This window comes from Cuculus canorus, chromosome 4 (genome assembly GCF_017976375.1).
Source record: "Cuculus canorus isolate bCucCan1 chromosome 4, bCucCan1.pri, whole genome shotgun sequence".
Lineage (NCBI taxonomy): Eukaryota > Metazoa > Chordata > Aves > Cuculiformes > Cuculidae > Cuculus > Cuculus canorus.
In genome coordinates, this window is record NC_071404.1 from 24,263,758 (window position 1) to 24,277,506 (window position 13,749).

Below are 13,749 nucleotides of genomic sequence, written 5' to 3' on the forward strand. Positions count from 1 at the left end.
CATCCCGCAGCGCGCACGGAGCGGCTCCCAGCCCGCAGCGCCCTGCACACCCCGCTTACCTCTAGCGAAGCGCAGCCGGGGAGAGGGGCGAAGAAAAGGGCAGCAGGGAGGAGAGCAGGACTTTAGATGCCTTCAGCGCTCTTTTTTTCTCTCTAGTTCCTCGCTCGCTGGCTGTTTCTCTTTCTTTCCTTCCTTCCTTCCTGCCTCCCCGCCCCCGCGCTACTCCCCGGCTGAGCCGCGCCCCCCTCGCTCCCGCAGGAGGGACCGCACCTGGGCGCGGGCGGGGAGTGCCCTCCGCCCCGCTCCGCTCCCGGGCGTGCTGGACCGGCAGCATATTTCTGCTGGAATCAAGAAAGGAGCTTGGCTTGCAGCCGCGGGCTTCGGCTCCGGCAAGCGCTTGCTGCCTCAGCGCATGGCTTCGCTGGCAAATTAATGGAAAAACAGTGCAAGTTAATGGAAATTTAAAGACCAAATCTCACAATTTAAGTATAGAATCGTAGAATAGTTTGGGTTGGTTGGAAGGGACCATAAAGATCATCCAGTTCCAACCCCCCTGCCATGGGCAGGGACACCTCCCGCTAGATCAGGCTGCCCAAGGCCCCGTCCAACCCAGCCTGGAACACCTCCAGGGATGGGGCATCCACGTTGCCTTCCCTGGGCAACCTGTGCCAGTGCCTCACCACTCTCATGGTGAAGAAATTCTTCCTTATGTCTACTCTAAATCTGCCCCTCTCCAGTTTATACCCATTCCCCCTAGTCCTATGACCACAAGCCTTTATGAATGGTCCCTCCCCAGCTTTCTTGTAGCCCCCTTCAGGTACTGGAAAGCCGCTATACAATCTCCTCTGAGCCTTCTCTTCTCCAGGCTGAACAACTCTGACTCTCTCAGCCTGTTCCCATAGGCAAGGTGTTCCAGCCCTCTGATCATTTTTGTAGCCCTCCTCTGGACCCGTTCCAACAGTTCCATATCCTTTTTAAAATGAGGATTCCAGAACTGGACACAATCCTCCAGATGAGGTCTCACGAGAGAGGAATAGAGGGGCAGAATCACCTCCCTCGATCTGCTGGCCACGCTTCTTTTCATGCAGCCCAGGATACAGTTGGCCTTCTGGGCTGCGAGCACACATTGCCAGCTCATGTCAAGCTTCTTATCAACCAGCACCTAGAAGTCCTTCTCTGCAGGGCTGCTCTCAATCACATCACCTCCCATTGTGTACTGAAAACAGGGATTGCCCAGACCCAGGTGTAGTAATAGTTAATGAATGGATAAAGACGCTTTATATTTCTGTAGAATTCTGGTATTTATATATAGGAAATAAGTAAATATACAAAAAATCCCAGAAGGATGCTCTTTTCTTGCTAGCTAAACAAGGGAATTCTGCAATACAGAACAGTGAACTCAAGAGGTGAGCTCCTAAAACCTAAAACAAACAAACAAATAAATAAATAAATAAAATGAGTTAGTGTTTGCTTATAAACAAATAAAGCCAGTGCTTGCCCTAAAAATAAATAAATAAATAGGCTTTCAGTAACATGTGCAACTTCCCCTGAGTTTTTCTTCCCAACTGAGTTTCAGGAACTCATCTGTGAATTACTGTCACTAGGCTGCAACCAACTGAAAAAGTACTTTCACCTACTCCACCAGTGTGCATTTTACTCTTGATGTATCAGTTCTGATCTTTTTTCCTAATTAAATCCAAGGATGTGGGAGAAGGCTCACCCTGTTGTAGCTGAAGTCTGAGGTCTGACACTCTGTTGAAGCAGAAAAGAAGCAAAGATTTACTGAGGAAAAAAAGGCCAGTAATTAAAGTGCTCATTTAGGAACAAGTAAACCTGGGTTCTTTTCCCTGCTTCAAAGACTGCTTGCTGCATGCTAAATACAGCTTTACTAAATAGTCTTACTAATAGTAAGGCTGTTAAAAACCCTTGGTGCCATGGTAGTAAAATGAGGTTTCAAGACTGCATTTCTGAATGTAAACAACTTTTTCACTGTCCAACTCCCAGTCAAAACAATTAGAAGCTTGAAGTTCAGCATCACAGAACCAATTATCACCCTTGCCAAAGCGCTTCTGAAAATCCTGCTGCAAGTCCTAATTATTAGATACCTAAATACCAGTGTACCAAAAAAATGCAGTTAATTTTACCTCATAAACTTGGATTATGCAAGAAGGAAGTCCCACTCCAGTGCAAACTTTTGGGTTTGCATTTTTAGAAACTCTAAAGAAATTCAGTATGTTCTTGCTTGACTTTTTATAAATGCCTTTCCTGAGTCTGGCTCATGTCATCACTGGTCATTTGCAAAGGGACCCATAAGTTTCCAAACTAAGTTAGTGCACAGAAGTGATTCAGGTAAGTATACTAACACCCTTTTTGGTCATAGCCTTACTGGATTGCAACCTAATGACTCACAGCGTCATCTGATCACAGATTTGCCTAAGATTTCCAGCCAAGCTAGCTTCCTTGCAAAACACTGAGAATGCCAATGAATACCGACTTAGAAAAGGAATTTTAACCACAGTAACTTAAAATATTTGAAAGATTTAGGACTTGTAAACAACAAAAGACCTGCCCCCTTTGTAAGGCACACCTTGCCATGCAGTTTATTCTGTACTAAATTTCTTTTTCCTGCAAGTATTAGGATGTGGACATTGATTTAATACTCTTGGGCTCTTCTCTGTCACGAAATTTGCAAATCCTTCTATGAAGTCAACTTTTGTTTCTCTTCCAGTAGACCCATGTGATTTGACAGTGTCTCAGTCAGCATTATACTTTTCTTGACCACACGATCACAAGATCTGAGAATTTGGGGGTTTGGGTCTGATTTTTTTGGGGATGGGAAAGAGGGGCAAGGAATGGGATAAATGACTGTTCAATGTCTGAAACACCTACTCTGCTGTGTTTACGTATTGCTTTCTGCATTATGTCCAGAAAAATTGCACTACAAACAAGTTCCTTTTTAATCATGTTTTGCTTTAGGGGTTTTGATAGATTTTCTTGTCTTTTTGTGTATGACTAAATGATGTTATTAATATCAAACAAATCTATGTGCTGGTTTATGTTTATTTATTTTACAAATGAAGTGGCACAATATATCAGATTTTTAAGGCTCTCAAGTCTCTGTTTTATCTACAGCATATAGTTCTCTTTCAGAGCATTGAATGGCAGCTTTCTACAACTATGGTAAAAAAAAAAGAAATTACAAAAATCTAAAAGGAAATTGCATCTGGCCAATTCTGATGTAATTCAGATATGACATAAGGCACAGTACTGTTCTATGGCTTGTTAATATTTTTGTGTTTTGAAAACTCTGCTGATAGGCTTGAAGATGGCATATATTTTGTTAATTGATAATTTCCTCTTCCCTGAGTTTCTATGTTTCTATCATGAAAAAATGTTACATAGGTAATGTCTTTTTAGGAGGTGAAGATAAAATTTTAGTTTAGAAATTATTTATGAAAAGAAGTTGCAAGACTTTGCTACATATGCTGAAAGACATTAAGACTTTTTGTATCCTAAGATATGTTTGACTGTACAAGAAGGTTGCCTTCCAGTTCAGATTTGTGGCTACAAACAATCTTTAAAATAAATTTGTTTTCCAGTAGCTGATATTGGCCTGATTATTTTTAATATTACCAGTCCATAAGAATAGCCATGTAAGCTTGTGTCAAACTGAAGAGGGAGTATCAGCTAAACTGTACAGGAGCTGATATAAATCTACCCCAGATTTCTGCACTTTGTGTGGTTTGTCATTAGTCAAAGTAGATGTTTGCCACATATTTTATTGTTCATTAAGCTAGTAACATAGCTGATTCAAACTAGTCAGCCCTTCCAAATATTGTGATTTTAGGGATGTGTATATTTTAAATCTATAGATCAGTTCAACTTGCTGCATGTTTATGGGTTGAACTCTGCAACTAGCTGCACAAACAGCAGATTCAGATAAAGTGGGGGAAACAGCTACTACCCCTTACTTCATGGATGACCTGCAAATATCTCTGATATTGTACACAAAGTTTGTCAGCTGTCTAAATATACAGGTAAGAACTGAGTTGTTTTTTGACTTTTAATGAGATTATTTGTCTCTCTGCTGTGAAAATAGCATGTATTCCCATTGGGCACAGTCCAAGCTAGGTAGCGAGGTCTAAGTTCTAAACTTGGTCTTTTGCAATCTTTTCAGTTTCATTTGCTCCTCTTCTTCAGAGATCATAAAATTCATCCACCATTCTCCTTAAGAGGTTATGGAGGTTAAATCCATTTAGCTTATGAAACATTATAAGAAATGAAATATTAGCTACATCTCAAACAATCAGGAGGTGAACATCTAGAACGTTTATGATTTCAGTTTCACTACAGTTATTATAGCATAGCTTTGACATTATTATTAATAAAATATCAGGAAAAAACTAACTGGAAATTGAATCATGCGTTGCAATTTTCACAAGCAGGGTTCTAGCGTGAGGTAACCTATTTCACGTAGGGTCAGACAAAAATGCTGCAAAGCTTTAGAAAAATTATAGGACTGTAGCTAAGAATAAGCACAAGAGTTGAGATATCTAGGTTCAGTTTTTGCATTTGCTATCAACTGTTTATGTGGCCTTGGGATTCCTCTCAGACTGTTACTCAGTGCACTGTAACTCAGTTACTTTTCTATGTCTCACTTGACACCAAGGTGTATTGTTACTCAGACCTGTAAGCCAGTTTGATGCATACCCCATAATTTAATGTAATTGTACAACAGTCAATCTGATTTCCAAGAAGCCACATATCCTTGTACCATATGATGGATTTGTATTTTTAGACTATCATGTTATAAACTAGTTATTCACAGGTATGGCAACACAATGATTGTGGCTTTTGCCATTTTATTTTCTTTAATGACTGTAAGTTTAACCTTAGTATAGACACTATTTTCTTAAAACTACTGATGGACCTATGAGGTAGCTCCTTCAAGCTATTTTTATACTGATATATGACTTTTGAAACAAATCCCATAAAGCTGGTGTAACAGGATGATATACTGTTTAATGATTAATTTTACAATATACTGGTATTTTCTTACCCTTACCAATTCTGGTGATAAGTCAGAATGAGTTTTCTGGCTTATGCATTGTATATTGCATTCAACTGCACATGCAAAATCCTCTAAAGGCAGGAAATTGTTCAGATTAACTGAAATACTCTTTCTGAGAATAAAAGTACTTCTAAACCAATAGTAACATTTTCTCTAAAATCAGCTCTCATCTAGAGGTTAGGGGTGAGTCAGGAACAGTGAGCTTAACCTCACTCTCAATGAGAGTCTACAACGATGGCAATTTAAAATATATTTCTGGGACACCTTGAGGTTTCTGGAAGTTAAGGCAGGTCTAAGCGCAGCCTTTTGCCAAAGCACACAATACTTCCCTGGACCAACCCATTCCACATCCTGTCTTGAGCCAGGACTCAAAAACCTGTGATCCCCTGCTTTCATATACATTGATACGTGTTTCAATCTGCAGACAACTCAAGAATTTTGTCTGCAGTACTGCTTTGGTTGAATTAATTTCTTATAGACCAGTAAAAGATTCACTTTCACAAGCTTAAACTGAAAACTGCAAATTAATTCTAGCAAGGTGGAGGGAGGGGTTAAGCTCTTGCTTCAAATGAAGCATAGAATCATAGAATCCCCTAGGTTGGAAAAGACCTCTTGGATCATCGAGTCCAACCTTTCCTATCTGTCACTTAACCATGCCCCTGAGCATCTTACCCACCCATCTTTTAAATACCTCCTGGGATGGGGATTCAACCACCTCCCTGGGCAGCCTCTGCCAGTGCCCAGTGACCTTTTCTGTGAAAATTTTTTTTCTGATGTCCAGCCTGAACCTCCCCTGGCACAGCTTGAGGCCATTCCCCTTTGTCCTGTCCCCTGCCACTTGGGAGAAGAGGCCAGCACTCTCCTTTCTACAATCTCTTTTCAAGTAGTTGTAGAGAGCAATAAAGTCTCCCCTTAGGCATGGTTAGATGAAAGGCATCTAACCAAGGGAAAAAAGAAATTAAAATGGCATCAATCTCTTATTCTACCTACTGCTCTAAGAAATCTGTCATGAGAAAGGCTAGAGCGGTGGCTTCAATGCTTTCTTTTCCAAATACTTGTGTTCAGTGTGGGAATTTATCCTAGCATTTCTGTCTCTCGTTTATATTTAAAGGTTTTCAAGTTGCTTTTGAATACAAGTGCAACTTCAAAGCATGTGCTAAGTTCCTTTTTATTTCTTTGCTATTGTGCTCATTTAGGGCATGTAGTTACCTTGGCATAACTTCCTGACATCTTTCAAAAAGCTAATGGAGCATTCTTAAATGTATTTGAAAATAAATCCCTCTGAGGATCTTTCCTGCACATCAAAGTGCTAAATTTTTCCCATATTCATCTTTTGCACAGTTCATTGAATTGTAATGAATCACACATTATTAAAGTTTTATCTACACAGCATTGACTTGCTCACATTTTACAGAAACCACATATGACACATTTAAAGATGCTATTAGTTCTAAAGGTCACAGCCTCAGATACCTCTTTCTTTCTTTCATTTAACTTGTTGCTTGAGCAAATTTGGCATGGGAAGTAATGAAGCATAATAGACAACACAGAACTATTTTTAGACGTGTTTCGTCAGGCTGAGATGGTGCTAATTTTCCTCATAACAGTCCTCATACTGCTGTGCTTTGTACTGGTAGCTAGAGAAGCATTGATAACACACCAGTGTTTTGGCTACTGCTGAGTGGTGCACAGCATTAGGGCTGTCTGCCCAGCACCAGAAGGCTGGGGGCAGGCAAGGCCTTGTGAGGGGACTTAGCCAGGACAGGTGACCCAAACTGACCAAAGGGATATTCCATACCACATGATGTCTGCTCAGCAAAAAAAGCTAAGGAGGAGGAGAGGGGGCATTCGTTCATATTTGTCTTCCAGAGCAACTGCTACATGTATTGGAGCCCTACTTCACAAGAAGTAACTGAACATAGCCTGCTGATGGGAAGCAGAGATAAAAATTGTTGTTTTCCTTTGCTTCTGCATATGGCCTTTTGCTTTTGCTTTATTAATCAGCCTTTATCTTGACTCACGAGTTTTCTCCACCTTCTTTTGTCCGTCTCTCTGTCCTGCTGAGGAGGGGAATGATGGAGCAGCTTGGTGAGCACCTGGTGTCCAGCCAAGGTCAACCCACCACAGTCCTTTTTGGCACCCAGCATAGAGCATGAGGAATGTGAGATAAGGATAGTAATTGGAGAGGCAACCGGCAAAACATGGACTGAAAACATCTAGAGTGTGAATAATGGAATGATCATGAGGGATTTCAGTTGTTGTGGTGAAGGGATGAAGGGTGGATTGTGCGTAAATTGTCCGCTTTCGCTTGGTGTTGTGATGATGTTTTGATTTTGGTGTGGGGAATTCTTTTTTATTGACAGGAGTGAATTTTGTGAAGACTGTGTGATGAATGTAGATTTTAATGATATTTATTAAATATGTGATTCACAGAGGCAAGGGGTGGAATGTATTGGGTTTTCTTGGCAAGGTTTTGGTAGCACGGGGGCTACAGGGGTGGCTTCTGTCAGAAGCTGCTGGAAGCTTCCCCTACATCCAATACTGTCAATTCCTGCTGGCTCCAAAATGGACCCACTGCTGGCCAAGTCAATCAGTTATGGTAGCAACACATCTGTGATAACATATTTAAGAAGGGGGAAAATAATTGCATAATGGAAACTTCAGTCAAAGAGAGAAGTGAGAATAGGTGAGAGAAGCAACATTGTAGATGCCAAGGTCAGTGAAGAATGAGTGGAGGAGGTGCTCCAGGTGGTGGAGCAGAGTTTCCCTGGCAGATCGTGGTGAGGCAGGCTGTACCTCTGCAGCCCATGGAGGTTAACAGCGGAGCTGGTGAAGCAGGTGGACTAGGCTCCTGCCAGGACCTATGGAGAGAGGAGACCACACTGGAGCAGGTTTACTGGCAGGGCTTATGACCCTATGGGGCCCCACAGTGGATCAGTCTGTTCCTGGAGGAACCCCATGGCAGGGGGTTTGGAACTAAATGAATTTTAAGGTCCCTTCCAACCCAAACTATTCTATGGTTCTATGATTCTATGACTCATTCTGAAGCAGTTCATGAAGAATGTGGCATGCAGCCCATGTGTTTGACTTATGTTGGAGAAGCTCATGGAGGACTGTCTCCCACAGGAGGACTGTCTCCCATGGGAGGGACTCAATGCTGGAGCAGGGGAAGACTGTGAAGAAGCCCTCCCCCTGGGGAGGAAGGGTTGACAAACAGCATATACTGAACTGACCGCAACACCCATTCACTGCCACCTTCAGCTGCTGGTGGGAGAGGATGTAGATAAAATCTGGAGTGAGGTTGTGCCTGAGAAGAAAGGAGGGGTGGGGGAAGGTGTTTTAAGATTTGTTTTAATTTTCTCACTCTCCTACTCTGATTTGATTGGTAATAAATTAATTTTTCCCCAAGTCGTTTATTTTGTACCTTACAGCAATTGGTGAGTGATCTCTGCCCTATCCTTATCTCCATTCACAGTTTCATTATATTTTCCCTACCCTGTCCAGATCAGAAGGTGAGTGGTAGAGTGGTTTTGGTGGGTACCTGGTGTCCTGCTAGGGTCAAACCACCACAAGAGGGAAAAACTTCCAAAGTATAATAGCAGTTAAAATTGTATACAGCTCAATGTAATTTAACACTATTATTTAGCTCTGGTGAAACACATTATCTCCCTTTTGTTTCCTGTTTTCCTCCTTGTTTTCTGCCAATCAAAGAAAGCAGCTCATGAGAACTGGCTCATTCCTCAAGATTCTGATGCTATTAAAGAGACTAAACTGGAGACTTAGTATATGTACAAGAAATACTTTAACGGAAAACTCACAATGAAGTTGCCCCATCTGTCCATGAATAATTCCTGTGAAGGTACTAGGCTAAGATAGAAGCTGAGAAGTATCAAGTCTTTGAAGTTTTACTACATACATCCTATTTCACATACTGTTTCCTTAGTTTTCAGTCTCCTTTCTAAATAACAAATTGAGAAACTGCTTCAAACATAAAATGCTAAAAGAAAAGTTAAAAGTAGACAAGTACCAGTAACCTTAGCTATTTTAGGTAAACAAAGGACCATGTATTTGGCCTACAAATCTGAATTAGACTGCTGTTTAAGAAATCTCATTCAGATACTTGGCTTATGTCACAAGCTCTGCTGGAATCGGTCACACCACACCTTTCTATGTACAGATAGCTATAGTTTTCACTCTTTTTTACCTTCTGCTCAGAAAATGTCTTACTTCCTTCAAAGATTGCTTTGTACCAAGGGCAGTGAAGTTTAGCTCCATTATTGAGGACAGCAGTATAACTGAAACTATGCATTTGTTGTTAGGAAAAAAAAATACTATCAAGTGAAAACAACACTTTTATGTCATGTTTCTACGGCCTGTTCTTTTATAAAATTTAATTAAAATTGCAATTAAATAGGTGTCACTTCAATACTGGATAGAAAAACCTACAGTTTTTTCTTTTCTAATTAACACGAACATTAAAACAACATCAATCATGTTTAATAACTACAAAATACTATTGCTGATCACATCAAAAGGCATTTTTCTTTCAAAAATTAGTTTTTCCAAAGGTTATAATTAGGTTATAACCTAATCTTTTAAAATGACACAAAACAGGAGAGATCCTGTGGGAATTATGATCTTCTCCGGGTGAACAGTTAATCAAGGTTCTGACTTTTCAGGGGTGCTGTGGTAATCTTATCCTTTCCTTACAAAATAATTGGAAAGCCAGTGTATCACACAAAGGCCTGAATCAAGGTAATTCAATTTATGCAAAAATTAAAAAAAATATCCTGGAGGCCTTCACAGTCCTTGCATACAAAACAAAATTAAAAGGAAATGAAATTAAAAATAAAAGAAATTCTAGTTCAAATCAATGCATCAAAACCATTCTTTGCCATTTCTAGAGCTCCCCAAGCATCTAAATGGGCATGAAAATTTGAAATGAAAACTGATTAGGGTATTTCAGTGACTGGGGATAGGCCGCTTTTTCTTTTTAGTTTAAATCATAGAATCATAGAATCATAGAATCATAGAATTATAGTGTAGTTAGGGTTGGAAGGAACCTTAAAGATCATCCAGTTCCAACTCCTCTGCCATTCGCAGGGACATCCCGCTAAATCAGGCTGCCCAAAGCCCCATCCAACCCGGCCTTGAACACCTCCAGGGATGGGGCATCCACAGCTTCCCTAAGCAACCTGTGCCAGTGCCTCACCATTCAAATTCTTCCTAATGTCTAGTCTAAGTCTGCCCCTCTCCAGTTTATACCCATTCCCCCTCGCTCTGTCACCACAAGCCTTTATGAATAACCCCTCTCCAGCTTTCCTGTAGGCCCCCTTCAGGTACTGGAAAGTCGCTATAAGATCTCCTCTGAGCTTCCTCCTCTCCAGGCTGAACAAGCCCAACTCTCTCAGCCTGTCCTCGTAGGGAAGGTGCTCCAGCCCCCTGATCATCTTTGTAGCCCTCCTCTGGACCCGTTCCAACAGTTCCATATCTTTCTTACGTTGAGGATTCCAGAACTGCACACAGTATTCCCAGTGAAGTCTCACAAGAGAGGAATACAGGGGCAGAATCACCTCCCCTGACCTGCTGGCCATGCTTCTTTTGATGCAGCCCAGGATATGATTGGCCTTCTGGGCTGTGAGCGCACATTGCCGGCTCATGTTGAGCTTCTCATCAACCACCCCCCCCCAAGTCCTTCTCTGCAGGGCTGCTCTCAAGCATGTCATTCCCCATCATGTACTCAAAATGGGGATTGCCCCGACTCAGGTGTGGGACATTATACTTGGCCTTGTTGAACCTCATGAGGTTCTCAGAGGCCCACTTCTTCAGCCCTGTTCAGGTCCCTTTGGATGACATCCCATTCTCCCAGTGTGGCAACTACACCACTCAGCTTGGGGTCATCCACAAACTTGCTGAGGGTGCACTCAATCTCACTGTCAATATCATTGGTAAAGAGATTAAACAGCACCAGTCCCAGTATGGACCCCTTAGGGACACCACTCGTCACAGATCCCTATCTGGATTTTGAGCCATTGACCACTACTCTTTGAATATGACCGTCCAACCAGTTTCTTATCCACCTTACCGTCCACCCATCAAATCCATGTGTCTCCAATTTAGAGAGATATTTTGTCATCAAAGATCTCACTTCGCTTGTGTCTAGAAGGATCTGTCTATCGTAAGAGAAGCATCAATAAGAATGGATTGCATTTCATTCACAAAAAGGAAATGCAAGCTGGATTTCAAATAGAGCGGGTTTTCAGCTAAGTCAAGATTGTCACCTGCAGAAGAATATGAATAAAAGAAGACTATAAATAGGATAATATTTGGATTTGAAAGCATTTATATTGATATTTTTATCTTCTACATTCTTGTGATATTTTGTATGTCTACACTTTAGTAAAGGACAGATTAGATGGGCTAGAAGTTCCTCTTGCCATTCCAAAGATGAAGACCTGGCCCGCCAGACATGAGGACTCATGAAGTCACAGTCTGCAATCTCTTTGTCTTCAATCACTACATAGATAATAATTTCTTCTTATGGAATATTACTCAAACAACTTACAAATAGTTATCAACAATTAAACTAAGAGAGAACACACAGAGAATATAAGATCCTCCCTTCACACCCCCCCCGCCCCCCGACCACAAAGATAATCAAAGGGTGTGCCTGTGCACTCTGTTAAAAATCAGGCTCAGAGATGAGAAAAAACCAGTTAGCACCCTGATCTCGTGTTCTGTGTATTAACTCTACTCTACTCCAGCACAGCTGAGCACGGCTTGTTTTCTCAACATTGGTTAACTGAAACCTCCAAAGAAGCTAACTTAAATATAATGGCAAATTGTGGCAAAGAACACCACACTGCATTTAAGTGAGTATAGGTTCACAGGTGGCCCCACCCCAGGGTTTCATACAGGCTCAGTCTTTTTTTCCTCCTACACTCTGGACCTTTGCCTTTCCTAACGTGAAGCTCATGCACATTGACTCATAGTTAAAATGGCTTAATGTCAAGTACTGTGGCTGCACTAGGAAAGACACACCTTTTCTAACCATGTTATTTTGTAATTATATATTTCAAAGGGATTGTGACTTTCTTAGAACATCCAGCATTGAGCACTATGCTATAGTGCTAATTGATCCATTCACATGAGCATATAATATAATTTCTATGGCATGGTACATCTACAGCACTTACTTTGTTTTTCTTATACTGTTATTGTTTTCTTACTTGGGACCTAGAACACAAGAGATGGAGGGGATAAATTACACTTATTTCCAAATATTAATAGATCAAAAAATATACCCAAATGTATTTATTGTCACATACTGAACTTTGCATTATACATAGAGTATAAAGATAAAACTTACTAGGTCTGCATCATACAATCTAATCTCTTTTCATAACAAGGCAAAGTCCACTTTCTTTGTTATCTGCTATACAACAGTGTTAAGGTATTCTGAAAAGAATGTACATCTGCTAAATGGTAACTTAATTTAAATGTATACTTTGGTCCTTGTTTTTCTAAATTTGATATTTCTTTCCTCCTCTATCCAAGGCCACTACTTAATATGGAAGAAAAGTTCTGGTTTTTAAGAGCTCTTAGAATAGTTAGAGAATACAGTTAAGTGAAAGTAACCCATGAACAGGAATTGTTTTAAAACAAAATCAAGCACAGAGCCAATCTTACTGTTCGTATTTTTTGCTGATGTGGCATTGCTGAAGAGCAGGATCACTCTTCAGAAAACTAAAATTCAGTGGAGAACTAATCATTGAGTATGACTGCACAGCCCTTTTGTTATTAGTTCTTTCACAGAAAAATAAATAAATAAAAACCAACTCAAGACCTGAGAAGATAAATCTAGTAACAATTCCACAATTATCACAACTTTTCTTGCACTTTTATTTCTTGCACATTGTCTCAATTATTTTCATTTTCTTCCCTGTATATTATATTATCTACTCAGGCATAGGGTCCTATTTTTGGCTGGGGATCCACAGTGACCAAATCTGTGAATTTCTTCTGCTACAATATTGCAGAACTGGTTTCCTTTGTATCGCTTTTTGCATGTGTGTGAGTCTTTTTTTCTTCTGCTCTGGATTTTGTAGTAAAAGCTGAAAGATCAAACTATTGCTTCACTGTTAAAGTTGACTCTGCCGGAGACTGGGGTAGTATTTACCCTATCAAGTCTCCTTATTCCTGCTGTCTCAAACTCCTCGGCTGTTGTGCTGCATAGTAAACTGTCTCAGTTGACTAATCCAGGCTGAATTTAACTTCACAAAGGTATGAACTTAAAGTGATTGTAAAACTCCAGTGCTAAAAGCATTTAACAGTATTTCAACAACCTTTGAACCTTTCTCTACCATATTGCATTGAAAGGACTTTGTCTTTCATGTATATCATCTATTTTCTTCACTGTATCCTGCACTATAAGTTAATATAGGGAGTCATAAGTTAATGTAGGGAGTCATATATTTTCAGAGAATATACACTCACTTTTTTGTAATATTTCTGAAGGAATCATGCTTACTACTTTCTTTACACTTCATGCTTTCCAGTTATATTTTAGTAATTTCAGCAACATTAGTTTTATAGTCTTCACTGTTTAGAAATCCTCAAACATGGCCCAGCTAATCTCCTGCACTCATCAGGTGGGGCTGGTTTGGGCCATGAAGACC

At 40.5% G+C, this 13,749-nt stretch overlaps 1 protein-coding gene across 3 annotated transcripts in view; it reads right to left on the reverse strand.

Moving 5' to 3' along the window:
• Positions 1-197, reverse strand: part of ARAP2 (ArfGAP with RhoGAP domain, ankyrin repeat and PH domain 2) — a 137,122-nt gene extending 136,925 nt beyond the window's left edge. For all 3 annotated transcript variants that reach the window (XR_008449626.1, XR_008449627.1, XM_009566588.2), the window contains exon 1: positions 60-197. The gene's annotated coding sequence lies outside the window, so the exon portion shown is untranslated. The remainder of the gene's footprint in view (positions 1-59) is intronic.
• Positions 198-13,749: the final 13,552 nt, after the last annotated feature.